A 13144-nucleotide genomic window follows, 5' to 3' on the forward strand; every position below is an offset into this window, starting at 1 on the left:
GAAGCAAGGGCCAAAATGAACATTGGGATTTCATCAAGATAAAAAGCTTTTGCACAGCAAAGGAAACAGTCGACAAAACCAAAAGACAACCTACAGAATGTGAGAAGATATTTGCAAATGACATATCAGATAAAGGGCTAGTATCCAAAATCTATAAAGAACTTATTAAACTCAACACCCAAAGAACAAATAATCCAATCAAGAAATGGGCAGAAGACATGAACAGACATTTCTGGAAAGAGAACATCCAAATGGCCAACAGACACATGAAAAAGTGTTCAACATTGCTCGGCATCAGGGAAATCCAAATCAAAACCTCAATGAGATACCACGTCACACCAGTCAGAATGGCTAAAATTAACAAGTCAGGAAACGACAGATATTGGCAAGGAGGCAGAGAAAGGGGAACCTTCTTACACTGTTGGTGGGAATGCAAGCTTGTGCAGTCATTCTGGAAAACAGTATGGAGGTTCCTTAAAAGGTTGAAAATAGAGCTACCCTACAACCCAGCAATTGTACTACTGGGTATTTACCACAAAGATAAAAATATAGTGATCCGAAGGGGTACGGGCACCCCAATGTTTATAGCAGCAACGTCCACAGTAGCCAAACTATGGAAAGAGCCAAGGTGTCCATCAACAGATGAATGGATAAAGAAGATGTGGTATAGGGGTGATGGTGCCCACGGGTGAGAAGCCTAGAGGAGGCAGCAAAATGGTGGCACCTGAGGAGCGGGATCTAACCCAGGAGCAGACAGAGAAGCTGCTGCAGTTTCAGGATCTGACTGGCATAGAATCTATGGATCAATGTCGCCATACCTTGGAACAGCATAACTGGAACATAGAGGCTGCTGTAAAGGACCAATTGCATGAGCAAGAAGGTGTACCAAGTGTTTTCAACCCACCTCCATCCCGACCCCTGCAAGTTAGTACAGCTGACCACAGGATCTACAGTTATGTTGTCTAGAGACCACAACCAAGGGGGCTGCTTGGATGGGGTTATTACTTGAAAATGCTTCCATTCCGGTTTACCTATTACACATTACTTGATATATCTAGGTTTGCTCTTCGTTTTATACGGCCTGACCCTCGCAGCCGGGTCACTGACCCCATCGGGGACATTGTTTCATTTATGCACTCTTTTGAAGAGAAATACGGGAGGGCACACCCTGTCTTCTACCAGGGAACGTACAGCCAGGCACTTAATGATGCCAAGCAGGAGCTTCGCTTCCTTTTGGTTTATCTGCATGGAGATGATCACCAGGACTCTGATGAGTTCTGTCGCAACACAAACTGTGCACCTGAAGTTATTTCCCTAATAAACACTAGGATGCTCTTCTGGACATGCTCCACAAATAAACCTGAGGGATATAGGGTCTCACAGGCTTTACGAGAGAACACCAACCCATTCCTGGCCATGATTATGCTGAAGGATAGGAGAATGACTGTGGTGGGACGGCTAGAAGGCCTCCTTCAACCCGATGACCTCATTAACCAGCTGACATTTATCATGGATGCAAACCAGACTTACCTGGTGTCAGAACGCCTTGAAAGGGAAGAACGAAACCAGACCCAGGTGTTGAGACAATAGCAGGAGGAGACCTATCTGGCCTCTGTCAGGGCTGACCAGGAGAAAGAAGGGAAGAAACGAGAGGAGCGGGAGCGGAAGCAGCGGAAGGAGGAGGAGGTGCAACAGCAGAAGTTGACAGAAGAGAGATGGCGGCGGAATTTACAAGAGGAAAGGGAAAGGAAGTTGGAGAGCCCGCCCCCGGAGCCTTCCCTTGATGACCCTGAAAGCGTCAAGATCATTTTCAAATTACCCAATGATTCTCGAGTAGAGAAACGATTCCACTTTTCACAGTCTCTAACAGTAATCCACGACTTCTTATTTTCCTTGAAAGAAAGACCAGAAAAGTTTCAGATTGAAGCCAACTTTCCCCGGCAGGTGCTGCCCTGCATCCCTTCAGAGGAGTGGCCCCACCCCCCCCCCCCCACCACCACCACGCTGCAGGAAGCAGGACTCAGCCACACAGAAGTTTTCTTTGTTCAGGACCTAACAGATGAATGACATTGTTTCTTCCTCTCCCCTCCTACCTTAATCCTTAAAGGAAATGGAAAAACAAAAACAAAAACAAAAACAAAAAAAACAAGAGAGAGAAATTCATATTATTACTATTATACAGTATTTTTTTTAAAAGACTGCTGCATCCTAAGGAAGGATCAGAAACCATGCTGCCTAAAAGAGTCACCACCTGTGTGTGCGCGCGTGAGGTCAGCAATGGACGTTTCCGCTGGCGAGCCCACCCTCCCCTACTGTCCCTGCACTACGCACCTACCAGCGAAAGGAGACTCTTCACCTCCAAGCCAGTCATTGTCCCTACTGGGGAAGGGGACAGTCCCACTAGGTCTCATTTGTTCTTGCTTTTATGGAAAATAAGAGTGAAAAAACCTCCATTATCCAGCTACTGCAGCATCTCCTGAAGACTTGCTTCTGCTACCACCCGAGAAGAGAGGGAAGAGAAGGCACAGAACAGAGATGTTCCTTGAACTTCCCACAGTTTATAAATAACTTCTAAATGTTTTCTGTTGCTTTATAATGACCAAAGGAATGAGGCTGACATAGGTGTTTTTTTTTTCTTAACTTTATTTGATAAGAGCTAATTCTTAAGCCCATGAGTTCATGCCCTGGGTTCCTTAGCCCACAAGAGTGTAATAAAGGTGCCCTGGGCTGGTTTGTGCTTAAAAAAAAAAAAGATGTGGTACACACACACACACACACACACACACACACACACACACACTGGAATATTATGCAGCCATCAAAAAAACCACGAACTCTTGCCATTTGCAATGACGTGGATGGAACTAGAAGGTATTATGCTAAGCGAAATAAGTCAATCAGAGAGAGACAAGCATCATATGATCTTACTGATATGAGGAATTTGAGAAACAAGACAGAGGATCATAGGGGAAGGGAGGAAAAAATGAAACAAGATGAAACCAGAGAGGGAGACAAACCACAAGAGACTCTTAATCTCAGGAAACAAACTGAGGGTTGCTGGAGTGGTGGGGGGTGGGAGGGATGGGGTGGCTGGGTGATGGACTTTGGGGAGGGTATGTGCTATGGTGAGTGCTGTGAATTGTGTAAGACTGATGAATCACAGAACTGTACCTCTGAAACAAATGATACATTATATGTTTAAGAAAAACAGAAGAAAGTAGGAAGGGAAAAATGAAGGGGGGGAAATCGGAGGGGGAGACGAACCATGAGAGACGATGGACTCTGAGAAACAAACTGAGAGTTCTAGAGGGGAGGGAGTAGGGGAATGGGTTAGCCTGGTGATGGGTATTAAAGAGGGCACGTTCTGCGTGGAGCACTGGGTGTTATAGGTAAACAATGAATCATGGAACACTACATCAAAAACTAATGATATAATGTATGGTGACTAAGATAACATAATAAAATAAAATTAAAAAAAGAATAATTGTGAGTTTAACAAATATCTTTTCATGACTTGATGTCTGATTTCCTTGCCATTCATTCAGTGTTTTGAAACTAGTTCTATCTGCTTTTACTACTATTCAGTTAAATTCTACCTTGTTAATAGGCATATAACATAGACTGGCCAGATTCTAATACAAGAGACATAAGACCATTACTTTATTAAGTCAGTGTGATAGAAAAAGACATATGAAATAACTATAAACCCATCAGTACTTTCTAATTGTATCTATAAACTCAGTTCAATCCTAATCAAAATACCAGTTAGATTTTTTTAAAGAACTTAATAAATGTGTCTAAAGTTTATATGGAAAGACATATGTATAGCCAGCTTGATTTTTAAAAACAAGAATAAAGGAGTATTAAAATATAACAAAGCCTTAGTAATAAAGGCAGGGTAATAGTTGTGCAAGAACAAATCAATGAATGGAATAAAATAGAATGGACATATTAGACAGAATAGAGCAAATGATAGAGATATACCAATGTATACAAATAATTATTGTTAATTTTGTGGTACCACAAAAGAATGAAGAGAAGATAATTTAACAGATGTTTTTGGGAAAACTTGTTCTCTATATTTAATATATATAAGGAAATATATAACTGGATCCCTGCCAAAATCATACATGGATTAAAGACCTCAATGTAGATTTTGGAAGTATAAAACTAATAAAAGAAAATATAGAAAACTATTCCTGACCTAAGAGAAATAAATAACTCATTTTTCATTATTTTATGTTAAAATTTCCAAATATATCAAAAGTAGAATAGAACACAGGTGTCTGGCTGGCTCAGTAGGTAGAATATGTGATGCTTGATCTCAGGGTTGTAGGTTCAAGCCCCATGTTGGGCATAGAGCTTACTTAAAAAAAAAAATAGTAGAATAGATTAATGAACTCCACATAGTCATCACTCAGATTTTAAAATTAATAAGATTTTTATCATATTTTCTTCTTCTATCCCCTTTTTCATTTTTTTTTTACTTTACCAAATTATTTTAAAGTAAATCCAAGATTTTTTTCATTTTATTCTTTATAGCCCCCAGTGTACTTTTAAAAATATGGCCATATTTTCTATGTGTGTCCACAATGCCATCAGTGCACCTATAAAAGAGAGTAATCTTTAGGTAATGACTTTTTTTTAAATAAAGATTTTATTTATTTGACAGAGAAAGACACAGCGAGAGAGGGAACACAAGCAGGGGGAGTGGGAGGGAGAAGCAGGCTTCCTGCCGAGCAGGGAGCCCGATGCGGGGCTCGATCCCAGGACCCTGGGATCATGATCTGAGCCGAAGGCAGACGCTTAACGACTGAGCCACCCAGGCATCCCTAGGTAATGACTTTTAAAACAAGATTTCAAAATGTAAAATATTGATACATTTAATTATATCAAGGTTAAGAATTTCTCTTCAAGGAAGGACACGGTAAAGATATGACAGTGCAGAATGGAGAAGATATATGCATTATCTGAAACTGTTGGGATTAGTATCTAAAATAAACAAGGAACTCTTGCAAGTCAATAAGAGAATGACATCAAATTTAAAGGGAAAATGGCAAGGCTACAACTGGCAATTTACAAGAGCGCAAGTCCAAAGTCCAAGAAGAATGTGAAGAGATGCTCAGAGTGACTAGTAGTTAGTGAAATTAAAATGAAAATAACAAAATATTACTTTACACACATTTATCCTCAAAAAATTTGGCAGCTAAAGCCACGCATTGGTGGGATATGTGCTGGTGAAGTGTAGGCAGTATAATCTGGGAGAGCAATCTGGCTCTACTTACTTAAATTAAGTTTACAGTATTCCAGGATCCAGCAGTTCTGCTCCTGGGGATACATTTCAAAGAAACTGTCACACAGATCCATTCAGTGATGTGTGTAAGGATGTTTGTTATAGGGTTGTTTGTGATTACGGAAAGTAGGAGACAATATGGGAGAGTGAATAAATGAAATATAGAGTGCCAATCAGCAATTAGAAGCAAGGCAAAGATACACACATAGCCACATGTGTGGATATTAAGAATATGGATGAGTAAAAAAAGAATGAAATATATAATAGAACAAACACCATTTGCTTAAGAATACCTGAGCACAAAACACTGCACATTTTCCAAAAGTACATACAGCCAAAATACACATTAAGTACATAGTTTACAATAGTTTACAATAGTTTCCTGGGTGGGGGGAGGAGGAGAAGAAGAAAGGAGAAATGAGAATGGAGTCTAAGGGTAAGAGAGTAAGTAAGTGGAATAAGAGCAGAAACTTGCACCGAACAGTGATGATAACGTACCATGTACTGAGGAACGTGTCTAACTCATCTTTCTATGCCCAGGCAGGGAAAGGGGTAGGAGGCGCATAGCAGAGACAGTGTATATATCTTTGGATGAGCCTAAAATAATGGGCAACTTCATCACAAGATTTGAGAAACTAAACCAGATGCCTGAAAAAATATCTTTCCTTCTGATTGAATCTCAATATTAGAAACTATTAAAGGCTCTTGTGTAGAATAAAAAGGAGTCATGAAGTGCTAAAAAAAACCCACCCTGTATTTCTGGGTGTCTATCAAAGGGTCACAGGTGCCAACTGAAGTGCTCACAATAGCCACATTTGGAACAACTCAAGCAACTAAATAAAAAACTAGTATCAGGTTATAACCCAACACATAAGTATCCATGAGTCTATACTAATATAAATAAATGATTGAGTCCATTAATAAATGGGAAAGAAGACACAAATCTGTTTGTATGCAGAATTCCAAATAATTTGTGTAGATACTTAACCCATAATGAGGGGAGCATAACTCCCCACTCCTTAAGCATGGGCTATCCAGACTTTCTTCCAAAGGGGACAGTATGGAAAGGGGACGCAAAGAGTAACTATGTGGTGGAGAAAGCTGACAGACATCAGCATGGTGATAAAAGGCAACCACAGTAGTCATAAATCATGTTGGTAGTGTGTACCCTTAATATGATGTGATGAAAATGGCACTATACCCAGTGATCTTCTTAACAACACCCCATAACCCCAGTCTAATCATGAGGACAAAAAATCAGACAAATTCCAACAGAGGGGCATCCTACAATATACCTGATCAGCATTCCTCAAAACTATTAAAGTCATCAAAAACAAAGTCTGAGAAACTGTTACAGCCAAAGGAGCCTAAGGAGGCATGAGAACTAAAATATAATTTGGTATCCTGGAACTGAAAAAGGACATTAGGTAAAAACTAAGGGTATCTAGTAAGTATAGGTTTCAGATATTAATAATGTATCAATATTGGTTCATTAATTATAGCATGTACCATATTAATGTAAGATGTCACTAATAGGGCAAACTTGGGGTTTAGTGTGGGGTGGGGATGCAATGTGGGAACTCTTGTATCTTCTCAATTATTCTGTAAATCAAAACTGTTCTTGGGGCACTTGGGTGTCTCAGTCGGTTAAGCATCTGTCTTTGGATCAGGTCATGATCTCAGGACACTGAGAGCGAGCCCTGTGTCAGGCTCCTTGCTCAGTGGGGAGTCTGCTTCTCCCTCTCCCTCCCCCCCACCATTGGGGCTCTCTCTCTCTCTCTCTCCCTCCCTCTCTTTCGCCCACGCGCTCACATGTGCATACACTCTCTCTCAAATAAATAAAATATGTAAAAAAAAAAAAAACCACAACTGTTCTTTAAGAAAGAGATATGAAGATATGGACTACCTTATAATATGCCCTGATTTGTTCCTCCATCCGCCTCTCTCTATAAAAAAACAACTTTCCTTTCCTCCCTTCTAACTAGGGAAGTATTTTGTTTTTCTTTTTTTCTTTAAGATTTTTTGTTTATCCGATAAAGAGAGAAAGAGCATGAGAAAGAGCAAACACAAGTAGGGCAGGAGGCAGAGGGAGAGGGAGAAGCAAACTCCCAGGGAGCCCGACTCAGGGGTTGATCCCAGGGCCCAGGATCATGACCTAAGACAAAGGCAGATGCTTAACTGAGATGCCCCTAGTTTGGCCCCCTGAGCCACCCAGGTGCCCCTATTTTGTTTGTTTTCATTTTGTTTTTGTTTTTTGCTAAACATAGAAAAGATCTTTGCTCAGAGACACAGAAAGTTTTTCTGTTCCCCCTTTGGTGTTACGAGTGTGCTTGTCAAAGTTGAAGACATGCCTTAGCACCCTTGAGTAGTTAATATAACTATATAACTAGTTAGAACTTGAAGAGATTTCCAAGGCAGCTGAGAAATGGCCAGCATTATACACTGATAGTCAGTAGCTTCTAAATGTTAGAACAGTGGACCCATTCCTTTGCAATCTTCAAAGTTCAGCCAATGCAATTACAATGATAGGTTTTTTTTTTTTAAGATTTTATTTATATATTGGACAGAGAGACACAGCGAGAGAAGAAACACAAGCAGGGGGAGTGGGAGAGGGAGAAACAGGCTTCCCACTGAGCAAGGAGCCCAATGTAGGGCTTGATCCCAGGACCCCAGGATCATGACCTGAGCCAAAGGCAGACGCTTAACAACTGAGCCACCCAGGCGCCCCTACAATGATAGTTTTAACTGATCAGAAGTAACCACCATTGGAAGTCTAGTTGTAGGATCTCTGAGCACAGTGTTCAGACAGGATTCCCTGTTGGGGCTTTCAACTCCAGCGCCTAGCATGGTGCCTGGAACCCAATAGGTACTTAACAAATATTCATTGAATTAATGGTAATGTGCTCCTAGAGTTCAGTGCAGTATTAACAATATTTCACATATGGTTCTAATAAAGAGCTATATAGCCTAGCTGACAAAATAATTATTGCCCTCCCCCAAATCCCATTTATTTGATTTTTAAAAATATCTTCTAGTTCATGAAATTTATCTTTTATTAGTTCATCTACAATTAGTTTCAAATCTTTGAATAGCAGGACTGTTGTCTTCTATTATGAGGAGAGTTGGACCATGTCATTTGAAAAGTATCTTTCCCTAAGTATGTATTCGTGTGCTAGCTTGAACTCAAAACTGGCCTATCAGGAATGCCTAATGTTTTCCTTGAGGAAAAGCTGAATGTTACAATTTTGGGGCGTATTTTTATTAGCTACAGAACCTTGCCAATTTACTCATGCTAATCTGCAAGTCCTATAATTATCACAAAAAAGTACTCTGGCAAATTAACCCCACTTCTCAACGCAAGCTTAATAGAAAAGAGTTATTTTGAAAGCTCAGTGAATTATAAGCACTACTTTACAAAACACAGTGCAACACACTTATACTTTGAGGTACAGTCTTTACTAGTTAAACAAATTCATTGGCATTAAGTGGTTACATTTCCATCCTTTATTTTTTCCTGTTGACTTCATTACTTAAGATGTATCTGACTGGATGCTGGCAAAGGGCCTCCTGGAAGTGTGCAGCCATGGTGCAGGGGAATGGAAGGGGCCCCATGTTTGTGAAGGAGCATATACATCATGGCAGATACATGTGATCTGAACAACTAGCTCCATTGGAATATCATTAAGAGAGTAATACTTGGTTACAATCAGGAGTCAAGCAGTGAAACTGGATTCAAAGTAACTAATAATTGCTTAGTATAATCTAAGACTCAGAAAGACCCACAATGGAACAACTACAAAGAAGTAAAATCAAAACACCGTCTTGAATGTTTTGATCACTGAAGCTGGAACAATAGAGATAACCATGAAAGCTTATCTCTAAAATAAGTTCTTGCAGGAGTCAGGGAGTAGAGACCAAAAGCAGACTCTTAGAAGAACTAACTTCAAAAAAGATTCTATATAATAAGGGTCAAACTGTTAGACTAAAATGATGAAGACCTCCCAGGGATTCTAGGTCATGCCTAAACCATCAAGGTCAGCACAGACATTTCTAGAGACATTCTAGTAAGTATACTTGCTCTTCCCCCTCAGCCCCACTCACAGCCCAGGTTAGGCATTGAAGTTCCCCACCAGCCGGTCGGACGGGGCAACACGACAGGCCTCTTTAAACACCGAACTCCCTGGATACTGTGATACACTGGAAGTCTTGTGAGAGCCGGTAAGTGCTGCCTGAGTGTCCAGGGAGATCAAACCTGGAGAGAGAGTGAGATAAGGAGAGACTTGAGTCATTAGTCACCTCTTTTAACTAACTCTCTGAAGTTGGCTGGCTTCACACTAGACCTGGTGATTAATGGTAAAGAGATAGCTCTTGCAATTCAACTTCTGTAAGTAGAAAGAAATTTAAAGCCTCCCCCGAGCATTCGCTTCCTCTTTAAATGCTTCAGAACAAATCTCAGCCTCTGTAGGCTGATGCTGGTTCTGATATTGCACATAGTCCTTGACGGGAGAGAGGGAGAGAGCAAGGTTGCCCTATTGGACAGGGACCCATGGTTCTCTGGCTTTTCACAGCATTCTCTCTAAGGGAGAAACAAAGTGACAAAATCATGGGACAAAATGGCAGCCCTGAGAGGTCATTACACTGTCAGTACACACAAGTTATTATGCTGAAGAGGAGAAAACTACTTGCAATTTTCTAAGGATAGTCTGGAGTTTGCCGAAGAAGTGCCTTTTGTTCAATTATCCCTTGTAGACAAATACGTATGTAAAAGTTAAGAAAATTCAATACTGAGAATGTTTTTTCTGGCTCCGAAAAATTTCCTAGGGACGCTTGGGTGGCTCAGTCAGTTGAGCATCTGTTTTGGGCTCAGGTCATGATCCCAGAGTCCTGGGATTGAGTCCCTCCTTGGGCTCCTTGCTCGGCGGGGAGCCTGCTCCTCCCTCCGCCTGCTGCTCACCCTGCTTGTGCTCTCTCTCTCTCTCTCTGACAAATAAATAAATAAATAAATAAATAAATAAATAAATAAATAAAATATTTAAAAAAAGAAAAAGAAATTTTTCCTAATACATAAGCAAGATTCTTACTTCCGGAGCCTCAATTACTCAGTTACCGAAACATATGGATAAGGTGACAAACCCCACTATCGACCCAGCTGCTCAAACAGAAATCTGTGATTCCTCTCTTCTCATATCCAATCCATTAGTCTCATTAATTCTCCCCTCAAAATTGTTTAATTCATCCACTCTTCTCCATTTCCATGGCACCATGCTGGTCTAAATCATAATCATGTCTCACCTTAACTATTATAATATCCTTAAATAGAGGTTAAATAATCTTACAATAATCTTAAATAGAACTTACTCTTGTTTCTTTATAATCTATCTCATGGCAGCCAGAGAATTTTTAAAATAATCTCTATGCCCAATGTGGGGTTCAAACTCATGACCTTGAGATCAAGAGTCATATGCTCTACCAACTAAGCCAGCTAGGCACCCCAAGTCAGAGGAATATTTTTGAAACTCCATGAGATCATGTCATTCATGAGAGAGTGTCATCTTCAATAGCTTCCTTCCAAAGCCATACATGATCTGATCCCTATCTACCTCTCAACTTCATTTCCTACCACATCCTGCCTGAACACCACTGACCTCTTTGGAGTTCCTTGACTAAAGCCAAACTTTCTTCTGTCTCAGGGATTTTGCCCTCGTTTCCTCTGGCTGTAATGCTCACCTCCTATGACTGGTTCTTTTTGTCCTTTAGGTCTTAGCATAAGTGTCCTTTCCACAGATAGGATCTCTCTGACCAATTTGTCTTGTCTCCTTCTCCAGTTATTGTCCCTGTACAAGACTCTCCTGTTTATTTTGTTCACAGCATTTATAATTTGAAATTGTCCTATTCGCTTATTAATGTATGTGCTTATTCTTGGTCTCTTCTCACCCACAACAGAATCTAAACTCCTGGGCAGGAATGACATTGTCTTGTGACATCACAGCATCTCCAATACTTAGAACAGTGCCTAGAATATTGTAGATATTCAGTGAATATTCATGAAATGAATGAACAAAGAAAGCTCATCTAGAGTAAAGGTTGGCAAACTTTTTCTGTTAAGGACCAGAGAGAAAATATCTTAGCCTTCGTCACTTAAAAATCTCTGTTGCCTATTCTTTTTCATGGAAAAACCATTCTTGGTTTTTTTTATTTTACTTTTTGAAGATTTTATTTGTTTATTTGAGAGAGAGAGACACAACGAGAGAGGGAACACAAGCAGGGGGAGTGGGAGAGGAAGAAGCAGGCTTCCCCCCCGCCCCCAGCAGGGAGCCTGATGCAGGGCTTGATCCCAGGACCCTGGGATCATGACCTGAGCCGAAGGCAGATGCTTAACGACTGAGCCACCTAGGCACCCCATCATTCTTGGTTCTTATAAAAACAGACCATAAGCTGGATTTGACCCAAGGGGCATAGTTGCTAGCCCCTGATATAGATTAAGAAAGAAGTTTATCTATGACCTCAGTTATCTCTAATGCCTAACTTTTACATATTTCTTGGAGTTCTAGGTTGTAGTATACAAATTGGAATAGATGCACCAGCCGTTACTCCCTTGCCCATGATCCCTTCTTAGTGACCCTGTTCCACTCACAGTTCCTGGAAAGACAGCTCTACATACTACTTGATTCTTCAACAGCTAGTACTCACTACACTCATGGGTGATTGTACTAGAGCTGAACACTACCCTAATCAGATAATGTCTCTAGAAATTTGAAACTGGACTACTAAAACTGAACCAATTACATGCTGATGGGCTCTTGATCTAAAGTAGGTGGGTAGGTCCATGATAAACTAAAACCAATTATAAGCTCATATTTTAATTCATTTTTAGAATAAAGGTATCACAGTAAAAAGATCAGTCTACTAAAGAATCTTGAGAAAGGAGAGGCACAGATAGAAACACAGACCTGAAGCCACAGGGTCCTAGGGAGAAAGACTGGCCTTGGGTCTTGATCGTCCAGTTCCATGTCTCATAGGGTCTGGGTGTACTTTGCTTATGTCCTTGGACATCTATGAAGTGTCTATTGTTATCTGTTCTTAACTGAACTAATTTGAGAGAGCTTCTATTCCTGACAAGAGGAATGGGTGTTTCACATTACCATCAAAACTATCAATCAATACACACATATCTAATGGGTGTCTATGTTTAAGACACCTGATAGGATGAAGGCAAACAAATATGTGTAAGAGATTTTTATTGCCCTCCAGGAGGGTAAGTTTAGTTGAGGGATGACACAAAGATACATGAAGTGATAATTAGCAGCGCAAGGCTGTGTATGGTAAGTACCACATGACACGATTCTGTGAGTCCAGGACTTTTTAAGAATCAATTTTAATAGTATTTAAAGCAAAATGAAAGTAGAGGTTGAGGAAATAATGGCTCTTGTTTCAAAAGAACCCCATAATAATGAACTTTCACAAATTGCTTTTATCAGAATTATACTTTTATCTAAGTATTTAAGGCACATTTTAGCAAAATTTCAAAACTGCCGACCATGAGTCAAATCTATTCAGATTAACTAAGAGTAAACCATTCTTGTGCTCTTTCTGAAAAAGATAATGACTATCCTCAGAATATCTAAAAAGTGTTTGGTCTTAACAACAAAGGATAGATAAAGTCCCTGGCATGTCCAAAGTGAACTCTTGGGTATTTCAGCAATATGGGCATCATGTTACCAATCGTTTTAAAAAGGCCCTGCCTGATATTGTCTCTGCTGACAAAATGTTCACGCAGTAAAGCAATGGCTAGAGACATGTACTGATGTGAGTGCACATAAGAACTAATTTTTCTGAACCAGGATTTGTAGA

General features: G+C 40.2%; 1 pseudogene; it reads left to right on the forward strand.

The window, feature by feature from the left end:
• Positions 1-684: 684 nt before the first annotated feature.
• On the forward strand, positions 685-2067 carry LOC112825919 (FAS-associated factor 2 pseudogene; annotated as a pseudogene).
• Positions 2068-13144: the final 11077 nt, after the last annotated feature.

Source organism: Callorhinus ursinus, unplaced genomic scaffold, assembly GCF_003265705.2.
Source record: "Callorhinus ursinus isolate GAN/ISIS: 27379988/994484 unplaced genomic scaffold, GSC_fseal_2.0 scaffold4, whole genome shotgun sequence".
Taxonomy (NCBI): domain Eukaryota; kingdom Metazoa; phylum Chordata; class Mammalia; order Carnivora; family Otariidae; genus Callorhinus; species Callorhinus ursinus.